Consider the following 18,093-nt stretch of genomic DNA (forward strand, 5'->3'; position numbering starts at 1 on the left):
GCCGCTTGCCGGAAGGGACTTCTGCACAAAAGGCTGAGCTTATCGCCCTGACACAGGCGTTAAGGTTAGCTGAAAATAAGACTGTGGCCCAGGTCATCAGAAAGGCACCGACCCCATAGCTCAAGGGAACCGCCTAGCCAAGCGGGCGGCACTAGGACCTATGGTCCTGGCTCTCCAGGGAGCTAAGGTCAGCAAAGCTGCCTCCGGTGGGGAACTAACTAAAAAAGAGAAAGTCCTTTCCGTTGCAGAAGGGCGAGAATATCTATCACATCTACACCGGCTAACCCACTTGAGCCCTCAGAAACTAATTGAAATTATCCAGGCCTCCCCGTACCAGGTACCAGATTTGAAAAAAACGGCTGAAGAAGTTTATAAAAATTGTAGAGCCTGCGCTCTCACAAACGCTGCAGTTTCCAAATGCAGCACGGGACACAGACTCCGGGGAAATAGGCCAGGAGCCTTTTGGGAGATAGACTTTACTGAAATCAGACCGGCCCGGTATGGAAATAAATATCTTCTAGTATTTGTAGATACCTTCTCGGGATGGGTAGAGGCTTTCCCCACCCGAAAAGAGACTGCCTCTGTAGTAGCCAAGAAGATATTGGAAGAAATCCTCCCGAGATTCGGGATCCCAAAGGTAATTGGATCTGACAACGGTCCTGCATTCGTTGCCCAGGTAAGTCAGGGACTGGCCAGTCAACTGGGGATCAATTGGAAATTACATTGTGCTTATAGACCCCAGAGTTCAGGCCAGGTAGAGAGGATGAATAGAACAATTAAAGAGACCCTAACTAAATTGTCTATGGAGACCGGCGGTAGTGACTGGACAGCCCTCCTGCCCTTTGCCCTGTTCCGCGTCCGGAACACCCCACAGGGACCCTTAAAACTTACACCCTTTGAGATCCTCTATGGAACCCCTCCCCCTTTGGCACAAATAGGGATACATGACCCTGACATTGTACCTTCTATACCTTTGTCAGCCCGCTTGAAAGCACTCGAGGCTGTCAGGCGCGACATCTGGAACCAGCTAAAAGAGGCTTACCAGCCTGGTGATCTGCTCATACCGCACCAGTTCCAGGTTGGGGACTCTGTCCTTGTGAGACGACATCGGACGGGGTCGCTAGAACCACGTTGGAAGGGGCCCTACGTGGTGCTCCTCACTACACCCACAGCAGTCAAGGTGGACGGTATAACTTCTTGGGTTCACGCCACACACGTGAAGAAGGCACCCCAGAATGCAGCAGATCTTTGGAAGGTGGAAAAGACTGATAACCCTCTTAAGCTGCGTTTGCGTCGTGGGGACGGCAGACAGACCGTCCAATCCTAACCCCCACGCTCCTCAACTGCTCACGTGGCAAGTCGTCTCCCAGGTAGGAGATATAACCTGGTCAATCCAAAAAACTGCTTCCCCTTGGACATGGTGGCCAGACTTACACCCTGACCTTTGTAAACTGGCTATAGGAACCCCCGACTGGGATTTCATGGGTCGACGAGGGGGGGGCAAAACAAGCCGGAGGATGCCACTCCCCCCATCGCAAGGGTAAACTAAAGGCATACCCCTATTTTTGCGTGCTTGTGCAGTTAGTGCCTAGAATTTACTATCATACTGCCAATAGTTTCGAAGATGAGTTTGATCAGAAATCTATACTAAGGAAAAGAGAACCAATATCCCTCACCCTAGCTGTGCTCCTGGGACTGGGAGTTGCCGCGGGCGTAGGAACCGGCACTGCAGCCTTAGTTGCAGGGGAGAGAGGATTAACTGCCCTGAGCAATGCTATAGATGAAGACCTCAGGACTTTAGAGCAGTCCATCTCTAAGCTAGAAGAGTCCCTCACCTCCCTGTCTGAAGTAGTGCTCCAGAATAGAAGGGGATTAGATCTGTTGTTTTTAAGGGAGGGAGGGCTCTGTGCAGCTCTTAAAGAAGACTGCTGTTTCTATGCAGATCACACAGGAGTAGTCCGAGATTCAATGCAAAAATTAAAGAAGAGATTGGACATGAGGCAGCGAAGCAGGGAGGCCCAACAAAGCTGGTTTGAATCCTGGTTCACTAAGTCCCCCTGGGTGACGTCCTTACTATCCTCCCTAGCAGGGCCTTTGTTAATTCTTTTTCTACTTTTGGTTTTTGGACCGTGTGTTTTCAATAGAATTACTGCTTTCATAAGAAAAAGAGTCAATGCAGTGCATGCTATGATGCTCCAACGCCATTACCAAGCTCTCCCACGCCATGAGCCACTAATAGTAGACACCGAAAACTAAGTTCTAAGATTAGAACTAGGGACAAAAGAAGAAGTGGGGAATGAAGAATGTAAATTATGTTAAAAATTTAATATGTTAACACCTTAAGGGGCAGTTGGGGCGAGTCTTCTATGAATAGAGTCTATCGATCCCAACTGACTCTGTTCGCGGAAGACTCACCCTAAACTGTTCAGAGAAAATTGAGAACAAGGGAGTGCTACAGAGGGATAAGTTTGGGAGGGTCGGGGTGGAGGGGGGCCAGATGGGGACATGTGTGTGCACCTTGATAGCTGTTTCGCGCCGTAGCAATTCGCGCCATAAAATGTAACTGTCTGAATGTTTTGAATTAACCAATCATGTAAAACCGCGCCAACCTTTTCCCGCTTTATGCTCCCAAATCCTATAAAAGAACTTGCCCCCTAAGGCTCGGGGTCGACCCCTCTGTCTCCTGCGAGAGACACGAGTCGACCCGGAGCTCCGTTCAATAAACCTCTTGCGTTTGCATCAAGTTCGGTCTTCTGTGTCTGTGGGCCCGCGTCATCCCGAGACCTGGTGAGTTGGGATTTCCCTCCCCTTCCCCTTGGGAATCCAACATCTGTAAAAATTCTCTCTACAAAAATTTCAGTCTTTTTTCTTTGCAGTCTATTATCATCTTTACGAATTCTTTGACTTCACCACCTTCTTGGCACCACAGCGCTAGCCATTGAGATATTATTATAGATTCAGTTTTGCAATTTCATCCTCTTATCTCTATTTTCTCTGCCATTTCTTAGTTTTAGTTCTTATTGTATCTTATGCTTGAAAACATTTCAAGCTTACAGAGTATATCAGTTCGTTATCTTCTCAACTTTTTATTATCTAAGTGCCCTCAAATATCACTTTTTTAAAAAAAGAAGTGAAATAGATAATAGAACAATATATTGTAATAAATTGACCACTTATAAAATTAAGTTCAACCTGCAATCCCTCCCCACTTAACAGCAACCATCTTTTATAACTCACCATGCTTTAGTTTGGGCAGGGTCAGTTTATCAATGATTTCTGGATGTTTTAAACCACATGAGACAAATACAGTGTAAGGTAAAATTGTTACTCTTGCAGAAGTTGTAGAATATCCTGATGGTTATGGAAGTTGGTGGCGGAGAACCTGAATCATATGAAAAGTAGTTGATTAATTAGCACCTGACAGAATTTGTTAATTTGGTACGGACAATAATAAGACGTAAATGTTGAAACGATAACTTTGCATATCAGAGTATTGTCAAAGGCCACTGGGGAAATTCATAATATTCTCAAATACCACAAAAAATGACCACTTTTTCATAAAAGATGTCATACATGATGGCACCATATACTTCTGTCAGAAAATTTGCAATGAAGGAAATTAAGACTTGAGTCATTTTAATTTCAACGATTTGTTTCTGCTTACTATTAGGTTAAAAAACCCTTTTAGAAATAAAGTGATAAGGGATGTACTTGCTTAATTTTTATTTTTTTTTTAAGAAAAAGTCCTTTTCACATTTTAAAAAAATATTTATTTGTATTTATTTTATGCTGAATTTATTTGTGCGCCCAAAGCCTTTTTTAAATTAACTACCACCAATTCTTTTCAAACTCTTTCAAAAAGTTGAAGAGGAGAGAATACTTCTAAAGTCATCCTATGGAGTTAGCACTACCTTGATATGAAAGCCAAAGACACTAAGAGAAAAGAAAACTACAAGTCAGTATCTTCGATGAATATTGATACAAAAATCCTCAATAAAATAATAACTAACCAGATTCAGCAGCATATTAAAAGGATTATACATCATTTTTAAGTGGGATTTATTTCTGGAATACAAGGATGTTTCAATATATGAAAATGAATCAATGTAATAAAGCACATTAACAGAATGAGGGAAAAAAACACAGGATCATCTCAATGGATGCAGAAAAAGACTTGACAAAACTAAACATGTTTTCATGTTAAAAACACTAGAAAACTCTCAGAGTAAAAGGAAGCTACTTCAACATAATAAAAGCCAGATATAGAAATACACAGAGAACATCGTATTCAAGGGAGAAAGACTGAAAGCTTTTCTTCTAAGATCAGGAAAAAGGCAAGAATGCCCACTGTCACCATTTCTATTCAACATGGTATTAGATGTTCTAGCCAAAGCAATTAGGCAAGAAAAAGAAAGCAATAGCATCCAAATTGGAAAGGAAGAAGTAATACTATATTTGTTTACAAGTAATATCTTATATGTTGAAACCCCTAAAAATTCCACAAAAAAATTTTTAGAACTGATAAATTCTGTAGAGTAGTGGAACACAAAATCAACATGAAAAAATTAGTTGTTCTTCTATACATTAATAATAAGTAATCTGAAAAAGAAATTTAAAAACTTTACATTTTTATTTACAATATCATCAAAAAGAGAAAAATACTTAAGAATCAACTTACTCAAGGAGGTAAATATTCCAATGATGTTTTTTGCACAAATAGAAAAATCTATCCTAAAATTCATATGGACTCTCAAGGACCCTAAATAGCCAAAAGAATGTAGAAAAAGAAGAACAATTTAGAGAAGTCACACTTCCTGATTTCAAAACTTACTACAAAGTAATCAAAACAGTGTGGTACTGGCATAAATACACACAATATACTAATGAAATAGTATAGAGAGCCCAGAAATAAACCTTTGCATATATGGTCAAATGATTTTTGACAAGAGTGCAAAGACCATTCATTGGAGAAAGGATAAGTTTTTCAACAAATAGTGATGGGAAAACTAGATGACCACATGCAAAAGAATGAGATTGGACCCTTACCTTACACCATATACAAAAATTAACTCAAAATGGATCAAAGATCTAATATTAGAGCTGAAGCTATAAAATCCTTAGAAGAAAACACAGGGTAAAAGCTGCATGTCATTGGGTCCAAATGCCATTGCCAACAATGATTTCTTTAATATGACACCAAAGACATAAGTAACAAAAAAAAACAACAAATTGGACTTCATCAAAACGCAAAAGTTTTGTGTATCACAAGATACTATTAACAAAGTAAAAAGGCAACCCACAGAATGGTTGAAAATATTTGCAAATCACATATCTGATAAGGGATTAATATCTAGAATATATAAAGAACTCCCACAACTCAACAATAAAAAAACAACCCAATTTAAAAATGCACAAAGGACTTGAATAGACATTTCTCCAAAGACATAAAATGACCAGTAAACACGTGAAAAGATGCTCAACATCACTAAGTATCAGGAAAATGCAAAATAAAACCACATTGAGATACCTCTTCACACACATTAGAATAGTTTTACTATCACAAAATCAGAAAATAACAAGTGTTGGCAAGGATTTTGAAAAATTGGAACCCTTGTGCTTGGATGGTGAGAATATAAAACTGTGGAAAACAGTATGGCAGTTCCTACAAAAATGAAAAATAGAATTACCATATGATCTAGAAATTCTACCTATGGGTTCTGAAATAACAGAAAATACATTTATGGATCTCTGTCTCCAGTTCCTGGCACAGAGCTCCTAAAATCCTTGTAATTTCCTAAATGATAAGAACACTAGGAACATCTCTTGTTCTAATATTTGTCTTTGACCCCATCCCTGACACAGAGCTCCTAAAACCCTTGTAATTTCCTAAGTGATAAGAACACTAGGAGAATCATTTGTTCTATTGAGGCAACTCTGGGTGGGCTCCTGGATGGCTCCTGGATGGGGGCTGGTCACCAGAAAGACCAAGCCCCGATTAGAAGCTTGGAATTTTTAGTCCTATCCCTTATCCTCCAGAGAGGGGAGAGAGGCTAGAAACTGAGTTAATAATTGATCATGCCTACGTGAGAGAGCCTCCATAAAAATCCCAATAGAATGAGTTTCAGAGAGCTTCCAGATTGGCAATGACAAGGAGTGCTTGGAGAGTGGTGCACCTGGAGATTGCATGAAAGCTCTGTGCCCCTCCTCCATACCTTTCCCTCTGAACCACTTCCATCAGGCTGTTCTTGAGTTATATCTTTTTATAATAAACTGGTGATCTAGTAAATGTTTCTCTGAGTTTTGTGAGCCACTCTAGCAAATTAATCAAACCCAAGGAGGATGTTGTGGGACTCTCTGGTTTACAGTCACTCAGTCAGAAGTACAGGTAACAGCCTGGGCTTGTAACTGGCATCTGAAGTTGAGGTGAGGTTGGGTGGGTGTGCAGTCTTATAGGACTGAGCCCTTAAACTGTGGAATCTGATGTATCTCTGGGTTGACAGCATCAAATTGAGTTGAATTACCTGACAACCAGCTGGCATTCCAAGAATAGCTTGTTGGAGGTGTGGGGAACCCTCTCACACGTGAAAAAATGAATCTCAGAACACCACTTATGGGTATAAACCCAAAAGAACTGAACACATATATAAAGACATATACATACACCCGTGTTCTTAACAGCGTTATTCAAAATAAGCAGAAGCTGGAAGCAGGCCAGGTGTCCATAAACGGATAAGTTGACAAAAATTGTGGTGTAAAACACAGTGGAATACCATTCACCCTTAAAAAGGATGGAATTCTGACACATGCTATGACATGGATGAACCTTGAGGACTTTACGCTAAGTGAAGTAAAGCCAGACACAAAAGGAAAAATACTGTATGATTCCACTCATATAACGTACTTAGAGTAGTCAAATTCATAGGAATAGAAAGGAGAATGGTGGTTCCCAGGGGCAAGAGGGAGGGACAACAGGGAGTTGTTGCTTAATGGGCACAGAGTTTCAGCAGAAGGTGAAAATAGATCTGTGGATGGTTGGAGGTTATCACTACACAGTTATGTGAATGTACTGAATGTCACTGAACTGTACACTTAAAAATGGATAAAGTGGTTAATTTCATGTTATGCATGTTTTATGACCATTTAACAACATTAATTATTTTCAACAAATGAACAAACACTAGCTACATGCAATAACATGGATGAATATCACAACCATAATGCTGTATAAAAGAAATTATATTCAAAAGGCTATATATTTTATAATTCCATTTATATAAAAAGCAAAAAAGAAACAAAACCGAGGTCTAGCTTCCAGTAATAGTGGAGTAGCTTGTTGAACTAACACTGTCACAGATAACAATGATAAAATCTGCACGAAATATTATATATATTTATATAGAATCATGTATCTATATGTAATACACATACAATAAATGTGTATATGTATGTATGCATAAATCTCTTCCAAAGGCAAGCAGAACAGAGGGGGCGTCTTCCCTTGAATCATGGGAATTTTACCAGGATATATTTGCAAGCTTGAGTGTTTTACCTCAAAGCATTCCAAAATCTGTACATGGCCCAGACAGGGGAAAAACTATAGTATTACTTGTAATGTTAGAGGATGTATTTTGGGGCTGGCAGAGTAGCTGGAAAGTTGGGGGAGAAATTCTGGAAGGGAGGGAACCACAAAGAGGAAAATCTTAAAATATGTATGAAAGTCTGCCCCACACACACACCAAATTGGCAGATCTTTGAACAACACACATGCAGGGTAGGCCTCAGAGGGCCTAGTGTAAAAACAGCAGTTGGAAGATGAAAGAACTGAATGAGGATTTCAGCTATGCCCGTTGTAAAGGAGATAGGATTGGAGTTTCAGTCCAGCCAAGTTAACTCCCTGCTAGAAAAATAACAACACTCTTCAAAGGGATACAATAGAATCCAGAGTCTCTATAACTATCATCCATGGTTTCCAGTACATAATTTAAAAAATCATGAGATTTGAAGAAATAGGAAAATATAATCCATATACGACCAAAAGTGGGCAGTAGAAACTATTCCCAAGGTGTTGCAATTAGCAGACAAGGATGAGAAAGCAGCTTTTATATAGATGATCATGGTGGTAAAGAAAAATATTCTCATAATGAATGAACAGATATAGAAACTCAGCAGAGAAATGGAAATTACAAAAAAGAACCAAATAGGAAGGTGAAATACAGAAAATATTTTTGAGTTTACCGGTAGATTAGAAACATTAGAAGAAACATGAAGATAGAGCAATAGAAATGATCCAGTCTGAAGAAAAGAACATAAAAGTTTTGAGAAAAATGAAGAGTGCCTTAAGACCTGAGAGATGAGTGAGTCCTCATCAGAGAGGGGAGAGACAAAAAATTAAATGAAGCAGAAAGGAAAATCAATGAGTAATAGCATAAAACTTCCAAAATTTCGTGAAAAATCTAAAATTTTAGATCCAAGAAAGTCAGGAAACCCACAAAATAAAATACAAAATAAAACCATACCTAGGCACATGATAGTCAAGCTGCTAAAATCCAAAGATAAAAAGAAAATCTTGAAAGCAGTCAGGGAAATACACATATACAGGGGAAGACATTACATACAGGGAGAAATAATATGAATGATGGATGATATATTATCAAAAACAAAAGAGACAAATCAACAACAAAATGACATCTCTCAAGTGCAGAAAGAAAACCCAAAAGTAAACACAGGATCTGTATTTAGCAGAACTCACTTTCAAAAGGAAGCAGAAGCCACAATAAGGTACCACACACCTATTAGGTGGCTAAAATAAAAAATAAAATTGCAAATACCAAGTGCTGGTGAGGACTAGGAGCAACTAGAACTGGGAATGCAGCATGATAGTTGTATTCGGAAAACAGTTTAGCAGGTTCTTATAAAGTTAAACATACACTTATTATATGACTCAGATATCCCACTCCTAGAGATTTACTGAAGCAAATTGAAAACTAATGTTTAAACAAAAATCTTTGCATGAATCTTCATAGCCATTTTATTCATAATTGTGAAAAGCCAGCAACAAACTAAATGTCCTTCGTCAGGTGAATGGAAAAGAAACTGTGGTGCATCAGTACATTAGAATACTACTGGGCAATAAAAAGGATGAACTCTTGATTCACACAACAACATGGATGAATCTTGGATGCATATCTCTAAGTGAAGGAAGCCAGATTCAAAAGGCTATATAGTATATGATTCCATTTATATGACTTTCTAGAAAAGACAGCATTACAGAGATGGAAAATGATCAGTGGTTGCCAAGGGATGGAATGGGGGAAGGGGTTGACTACAAAAAGACAGTATGAGAGAATTTTGGGAGTGAAAGAAACAGCTCTATGTGGTACCGTGGACGTGGATACATGACCATAAAGTTGTCAAAACCCACAGAACTGTACACCACATAGAGTGAATTTTACTCTGCAAATTTTAAAAATCAATCAGGATGCTGGGGAACTCAGATGGAATGCAGTGACAAATGAACCTCACTGTATTACAAGCATGTGACATAACCACACAGAAGGGGTAGGGATGAAAGGTCCTGACCTAAATAACTTTGGAAGACAGTGTTTTGATGGGATACTGTAAAACTAAAGTACTGTACAGAAACACTGTACTCTAGGTGGTAAATTTGTTTTTCGTAAGGGTATGGATCAGCGATTCTGAAACTACTTGACACATTAGTAAACATATTGTAGCTAACTGGAGTTAAGTTTCTCACTGTTGGTGAAAGAAGTTACAAATAAACAAAAGGAGAATGCTGGAATAAACTCTGTGGTGCTGGATTGGAGTTGGAAGTATCAATATGAATCCATGTCTCTTTTAATATATCTATCCAGATAGATAGATAGATTGATAGATTGATATATCGATAGGTAGATGTGTATACCTGAGTTTATATTCATTCATACATTTCCAAGCTCTGCTGAGAGGGTCTAGAAGCAGTGACACCCTAGTATCAATGGGCACACCTAGCTCCCAGATTTTGGTTTCTAAATATCATTCTCCAATAAAAAGAACCAGGTTTTCTTGGAGAAATGGCTAATTCTAGATCTGGGGAGGGGAAATAAAATATGAGCCTGGAGCTTCTTGTATTGCCAGAAAGTAGGAAAGTGCTTTCAAAAAAAACACAGAAAATGAGGAGATGTGTCAAAAGGAATCAATCTTAAAGACTTCCCAATGGCTCAAGCTGGAAAACTGGGAGCAACAAAATAAATAATGGTAGCATTGGATTATTACCCAGAGAATAAAATAAATATCCATGAGTCTATACTGATATAAAGAAGATTAAATAAGAAAGTAAGAAAGAAAAAGGGGGGGTGGGAAGAATGAGAGAAAGAGAGAAAGACAGGTAGAAGGCAGGGAGAGGGAGGGGGGCAATATTCCTCACAGAATTCCAAATAATAAACGCTGCTGGATAGCATGAAATAGCAAATCGCCACTAGAACACCACAGTAATAATTACTGTAGGCAAGACTGACTGATGAATGCAAAAACTGTGAGTGAAACTTAGAGAAGAAACAGTACATTTGCAGATCCTCAAAACATTTCCCTCCCAATACTAAACATTTTTCTCTTAACTTCTTTAAAAGACCTATGACTATTTAAAGAAAAATCATAACACTGTATTGTGGGATTTATAATATGGGTAGATGTAAAATTTATGACAACATAACACAAAGGACAGACAGAGATAAATGGAACTGTTCTGTAGCAAGTCTTCCATATTTTACATTGCTTAAACTGGTGCACTATTAAGTCTAGGACAGCTGTGATATGTTAAAGATGCATATTGTAATCTGGATCAACCACTAAAAACTGCAAAGCTGTGTCACTTAAATGTTAATAAAGGAATTAAACAGCATACAAAAAGTGTTTGTACAAGAATGTTCACAGGAGATGACCTGCACGTCCCCAGGAGGAAGACGAGCCCACTTTGGGGCATCCACAGAGCAGAACGCCCTCAGCCGTGCTGAGGAGCAAATGCTGACACACACGTGCTGGGTGAGTCTCATCTACCTCGTGCCGAGGGATGCAAGCTAGACAGAAAACAATACACGTGGGCTGATTTCTGCCAAGATGAACCTATGGTGAAAAAACCAGAACAGTGGTTGCCTCGGGGGAAGGAAAAAATTGCCTGGGATGGAACAGGAAAGAGTTTTCTGGGGGTGATGGCAATACTTTATTCTTAAAGGGGTGAAGGTTATATGGGCATGTTTATTTGCCAAAACTGTACGATTGAGATTTGTGCCTTTCAGTGTGTGTACATCTTACCCCCCAACACATACAAAAAGGACTAAAAGAATAATACAGTGAGGTGAGAATGGGATGGAGTCTGGATAAAACATAAAAGGCAGATGATTAGTAGTTGTTGAAGTTGGGTGACGGGCCTACTATGCTATTTTCTTTATTTTGTATATTGTTTAAATTGTCCTGTAATAAAACACTTGTATAAGAAGACAAACTCGATATACAGTGTTTGCTGGTAAGGTATTGGTTACCTTTGGGGAGGAAGGAGGGAGAAAGGGATTGTTGGGGCCTGAATGAAGCTGGTGCTAGTTCTTGGTCACACAAGTGTGTTCACTTTGTAATAATTCTTTGAGGTTTACACGGATGACGTCTGCATATATTTCTGTATGCATGTTATACATCAATAAACACTTTAAATCCTGCATATTTGCACAAAGATACTAACTCAATATCTGAGAACAACAGCAGTGTTTTGTTTTAAAGTGGAACACGTTCACTCATGACATCATCAGATGGATTTTAATACTCCCAAGTATCTATTAATGCCCTCACCCTTCCTTGGCATCCTAGGTCTTTCCATTTTTGCCTCAATTTGGCAAGTGGCATGGCTTTGAATTTTTATGATGCAATCTTTTTCCATCAACGTCCACCCCCACAATGATGCTCACCAAGGCCTTGACATCTAGCACAGTGCAGTGTTCACAGCATGCACTCAAGACCTGTGGGACTGGGTTGAATGAGGAAGAAAACGAGGAGCAATGATGTTCATAACTTATGTGTAGGTGCCATAACGTGACTTAGGAAATTGGTAGGATTTTTCAATAGATTTGCTATGTCTTCTAATTTTTCCTATTTAAAACAATGGGAAGTAGAGTCTCAGAGTTCTTTCTCAGAGAAAGTCTGACATTTCAGGCACAGATTACTGACAACTATTAATGGTATATGACTTTCCCACCTCATCTTAGTTTTAAGTTTTTAATTCCTTACCTTGGAAATGACCTAACTTAGCTTCTTCCAAATCTTGTAGTAATACTGATGCTCCAGAAATTTGGGCCATGGATATTCTGCTATTGTGTGTCCTCCTTGCAAAGAAGTGGAGCTGCACATCCACCAGTCTAGAAGGGTGTGGTGCTGTAGTATTTGGAGTCAATCAGAGAAGCTAAATGGAAAAACGACTCAAGAGAATTATCGCTATAACCCCCAAGAGCAACAAATTATTTTGCTTAATTATTTTGTGATTCTGAGGGTATATTTAAAAAGAGATATTAAAACTGGTTCCCAAGGAGCCAGCCCTATAGTAGAGCAGAAATTGCATATTACCTTCCTACACAAACTTCCCTGACATTGTGCGAAGGAACAACGGGAAGTTTCAGTGCTGTTGCCTGTGTTAATGAGGCCAAGGAAGTCCAGTGAACAAGGCCTGTGTGCAGCGTCGGAGAAGGGGCTTGCGTGTGGTCCCCTGAAGCGGCTTAGGAGTCACTTACCAGTGCACCTAAGTTTCCCATCTGTATATGCAGGAATTGGGGCTGTCCACTGTGATGTTTTCTCCTTTTTATGACATGGCTCACAGCAGTCCTTCTAAGATGCCTGACCAAGGTATAGGCCCTTCAGGCAGGCGGGGTCCAAAGGGAGGATCTGTGCAACGACCCTGACCATGGAGTCCAAAGGGAGGATCATGGCAGCCTGGAGGGATGGAGGGGATAGTAGGACAAGTGGCCTTGAAAAGGCAAATTCCAGGATCCCAGTCACCCGGTATTTCCATTTTAGATATTGAATTTACATTTCAAATACTGGCCAGGGAGCTTCCACCAGGGCTGCAAGCATTCTCAGCAACAGCCAGGCTGGTGAGCCCCACCCCTGCCTGAGTCCCGGCCTCAAGGGATGCAGCCCAACCACGCTGCGCATACTCCAGGCGTTGGGCAGGGCATGGAGAGTGGGCGTGGTAGAGAGAAGAGGCATGATAGAGGGTGGGGTGGACAAGGAGAGGAGTGGGGCCCAGGGGTGGAGGGACAAGGAGGGAGTTGGGGCCCCTAGCTGTGCATGCTGGGAGCTTTTGTCTCTCAACCGCTCCAGGCTGGGAGCTTGCAGGACTACAGGACTACAACTCCCCGGATGCTCTGGGCACGGCTTTGTTAATAATGTGGACACTGGCTGTCACAGGCACTTTTATGTATCTTCCCCAACAGGTCTGTGAAGTAGGCCTGTGATCCTCATTTTACAGGGGGGGACACTGAGGCTCAGAGAGGTCGAGTAGCTCCCTTCACGCAGTTTCTTGGTACATTTTGAGTCTCCTCCTGGAACTCCACCTCTCAGGTGTGTGCACTTAGCTGGTGTTCCACTTTGTCCCTCTCTACCAGCCTCCCCAAAGGCACATGCTCCATCCTGAGTCCATTGTCTGCTTGATGGCAGTCACCCTGCACAAACAGGCCCTGGGCGGGGAATGGACTAGTGGGGCGTAGTCCTCCAGCTTACCCTGAGCATGTTCTAGGTTTATTGTGAGAGCTGGATCAGTGGAAGATACTGACCGTCACTCACCTGGAAGGTTTGTTACGTAGAAATACTCCACTGACTTTTTGCAGGTGTCATGTCTTCTTTGTCTTCATTGCTCCTCTGGGCTTTCTCCTACAGTCTGTGCTGTGCAGTAACATACGTTACAGAGACTGGTGAACATAATACTGTTGTCCTGCACCAAATGGTCACATCAGTCATTTTTCTAATTATGAAAGAAATACATATTGTAAAAAAAGTCAAAGTACACAGATCTATATAAAGTGAAACCCACCCCTTTCATCCACTTCCCTGAAACTCACTCCCCTACTCAGAAGCCATTATTGTTAACAGGGTGGGGTTTATTCTTCTGGAAATTTCCTATGAATTTATAAATACACATAAAGTTTTTTAACATAAATTATATAACTACATCGTTTTGCAATTTGCTGTTTCCGAAATCATATATCATAGACGTCTCCCCTTATCAGTGCACATCATTCTAACTTACCATTTTAGATGTTTTAGAGGTATTCCAAAGAACAGGAATACCATAATCTGTTTACTTCTTCTTTGATAGAAATGGGATTACATCCAGTTTCACTATTATACATAACGCTGCAGTAAAGATCCTTGTATAGAATTAATTACACTGTTATTCAACTGCTCAATTTGCTTTGTTTCCTTTTAGTCAGAGACTATGACGTAACATTTTCATGGTAATTATAGGGAAATTAATTTTATCATGGAATAAATACATTTATGGGAAACTGGACTTCAAGGTCATCCATCTCAATATTCTGGAGAAAAATCATGAAACTTAGAAGGTGTCCTCCATCACATTCTAACAAGTCATGTTAACAATTTAAAGTTGAATGTTTGACTAACCTCTACTGTCTGTCTTCCGAAGATGGATGACTTTTTCTTTTCTTGGAAACTTCTGACTCCAGGGGCTCTCAGTTTGGCTTCAGAGAGGATAAGATATTGATGTTGTATCTGTTTCTCTTCAGCTGTAGGTTGCATCTTCTAAAGATCATAGAATTTAACATGGTCCAATCGATATATATGATTTGAGTCAAAAATTCAAAGTAATGAACCTAAGAGAGGAATCTATAACTTGGGTTCTTAATAAAAAATTTCCTTTGATATCCCTAAGTTTCTGTGATTACTAGTAAAAACTCACCTATGGGTGAAGAGATGTAGTTCTTCTGGCAATGTCTGGCTTGAACATCCATAGTTAAGGCTGCCACACCCGTAGGTAGATTAGACTTGATCTTTTGATGACCTCTACCCTTGGTGTTTGACCTGGGAAAAATAAGAATTTAAAAAAGCTGTTGTTATTAGCACTCAATGCTAGAAATGCCCATTAAAGAGTGAGTTTGATTTGGTAAACCAAAGGGAGTATAAGCAGAACAAAGTCTTTAAAATCTCTAAAATTTCAAGAAATTCTAATTTTTTAAAATATAACTCTATTTTTGCCACAGTACAAACTGTGTATATATGAATGAAATATCCCTCTGTCCATTTCATAACTTGTTTCCATTGATTTGATGGATTTATCCTCTAATCCGGATTCCAAGTGTGAAAGAACATCTTGGTCCTTGAAAGAAAAGAAGCCATTGAAATTTGATTTTCTTTTAGCTTGGCATCCTACAGGTTTGAAGAATAAATTATCATGTAATGATACAATCATTCTGAAATCTAATTGTTAATTAGAGGGGTGTAAGGGATGATTGAATGGTGTTTCATCCCCATGGTCAGGGGTATGGGACACATGGACGTGTAAACATGATTTAGGAAGCTGCTTCAGCTCCGTGACATCCCTGCGAAGCACAGTGCAGGAGGATCTAGGCACATAGCTATCTGCCTCGATCTCCTGGGTTACATGTAGATCCAGGGGTCTTGAGAGTGGCTTCAGAGCAGCTAACTTTTATCTATTTCTCCCCTTCCTTCTCTCCAGCTTATCTCAAACAGTCTTGACTATTATATTTTAAAGTAAGACCAATTATAGTTATTTACATGAGTTTCTTGTTCATTATTGCAGAGTAATAATCAGGCATACCATTAAAGATCATTTAATTGACCTAATTAAATTTGTTGTACCTTATAATAGATTAGAACACTAAGTTTAGTTCAGAGTTTGATATTCACCAAATGTGTTAATCTGCTTACAACTGCCATGTGTCTCACTCTTCTTAGATGTGCATCTTTGGCCCATCACAAGATTTTAGTGAATGAAATCATCATAAATTAAGATAATGTACTGTCTTTTGGATGATAAGGAGGCATATGGGTCCATTTTGGAAATATGCCCATCTGTCTTTGCTCCCCATGGGAAGTTTCTGGTCACTAGGTCTCCAGGTGGCTTGCACAAGCCCTAGGTCTGTAATAGTTTGGTGCCTCTCCTTCTACTTGGGGTAGAAATAAAAGAGATCAGAGAGACTTATTAAAGTTTTGGTTGCATGAAGTCTTCGATGAAGAATATTCATACATATTGTTCTGGATAGCTCTCTGTTCCTAAGAGTACTAGTTACATTAAGGGCTTGTCAGGAACCGTGAAAGGTATGATATTTTACCTTACCTGCAAGCTAATAAGTCAGCTTACCATGGTCTTATAGATGCTGGCAAAAGAAACTAGACCCATGGGTCAGAGACAAAGGACTTAATGACACAACAATACTAGTGGCCAGAGTATCAACATTTGCACCAGTTCACTAAATCCCACTTCCTACAGGGTGATACACAGTGGGCCAGGTGACATGCAGAGGGTTGCAAGAACTCAGAGCTTAAGGAACTCAAATCTTTGATAATGGGCAGGAAGTCTGCTGACCTTTGCCCCAGGGAGGGGTGTTATTTCTATTATATTGGGCAGTAAGCAAGCCTGTCCTTTGCTCTAGAGGAGGCCACTATTTCTATCTTCCAAGGCTGACAGCTGTACACACATCCTTGAAAAGATATCCTGGCTTCACTGGCTTTCAAAGATAAGCTTGACTGAGACTCGATCATCATTCAGTTCTTCTGTTTCCTTTATTGAGATTGTGCAAATATGCTCTTTTCTCTGTAAAGTTCACTAACTTTATTCATACATAAGGGATGGTTTTGGTTTTATTTATTAAGTTGAGATTTTCGTATTAGAGCAAATGATGAACTATTATGGGTTGGATCTGAAAGTATGCTTTTCCAGGATAAATGTGAAAGAAGATCAGGGCTCACACAACTCTGCCACAAGGAGCTGATAGCAACTCAAATGATTTTAATTTGAATACTCTTTTGTACAACTTTCTTCCATCTTCCTTCATCCTCTCTGCTTCCTGTAACTCCCATATAGGAGTGGGGCAGTTTCAAGGATTCACTGAACTCCTTTACAATATTCAAATCATTTTGTCTGTTGTGTTTTTTTAATTGAGGTAAAGTTGACATACAACATTATATTAGTTTCAGGGGTACAACTTAATAATTCAATGTTTGAGTATATGTCGAAATGATCAGCACAATAAGTCCAGTTAACATCTGTCCCCATATATAGTTACAAAATTTTCTCATGTGATGAGGACATGGCGTATTTCAAGGTGCAGAAGAATCAACGATGATGTCATACTTTTCCATACACAGCTTGATGAATTAGGACATAAGTATACACCCTTGAGACTGTCACCACCATCAAGGCCACAAACATATCCATCACCTTCCAAAGTTTTCTCTCACCTCCTTTATTACTATTATTCTGTGGTAAGATCTCTTAATATCTACTCTATTAGCAAATGTGATGTATGCAATACAGTCTTGTTACCAGTAGGCACTATGTCGTAGCCTACATCTCCAGAACTTATTTATCCTGATAACTAAAACTTTGTATCCTTTGACCATCAGCTCCCAAATTCTCCATCCTCCCAACCCCTGGCAACCACCATTCTAACCTCTGCTTGTATGAGTTTAACTATTTTAGATTCCACATATAAGTGAGTATTTGCCTTTCTCTGTCTGCCTTATTTCACTTAGCCTAATGTCTTCCAGGTCCATCCATGTTGTCAAAAATGGCAGGAATTGCTTCTTTTTTCAAGGTTGACTAATATTCCATTTCTTTATCCTTTCATCCATCAGTGACATTTAGGTTACTTCCGTGTCTTAGCTATTGTAAATTAGCTGCAATGAACATTAGAGTGCAGGTATCTCGCTGAGACGCTGATTTCAATTCCTGTGCGTATATACTAGAAGTGGGATTGCTGGATCATGTGCTAGTTTTCATTTTTGGAGGAATCTGCATACTGTTTTCCATAATGGCTGTACTAGTTTACATTCCCACAAGGGTTCCTTTTCTCCACA

The 18,093-nt window shown here is 39.7% G+C and overlaps 1 protein-coding gene across 17 annotated transcripts in view; it reads right to left on the bottom strand.

The window, feature by feature from the left end:
• Window positions 1-18,093, bottom strand: part of LOC131418961 (ral guanine nucleotide dissociation stimulator-like) — a 267,073-nt gene that overhangs the window by 98,375 nt on the left and 150,605 nt on the right. For 3 of the 17 annotated variants that reach the window (XR_009223081.1, XR_009223080.1, XR_009223079.1), the window contains one exon: window positions 14,954-15,075. The exons of 3 other annotated variants lie outside the window; for them this stretch is intronic. The gene's annotated coding sequence lies outside the window, so the exon portion shown is untranslated. Of the gene's footprint in view, window positions 1-13,945; window positions 13,997-14,658; window positions 14,736-14,953; window positions 15,076-15,106; window positions 15,371-18,093 lie in introns of those variants that run through there. 11 more of the 17 variants (XR_009223092.1, XR_009223091.1, XR_009223087.1 and 8 more) reach the window with 9 other exon arrangements.

Source organism: Diceros bicornis, chromosome 20 (assembly GCF_020826845.1).
Source record: "Diceros bicornis minor isolate mBicDic1 chromosome 20, mDicBic1.mat.cur, whole genome shotgun sequence".
NCBI lineage: Eukaryota > Metazoa > Chordata > Mammalia > Perissodactyla > Rhinocerotidae > Diceros > Diceros bicornis.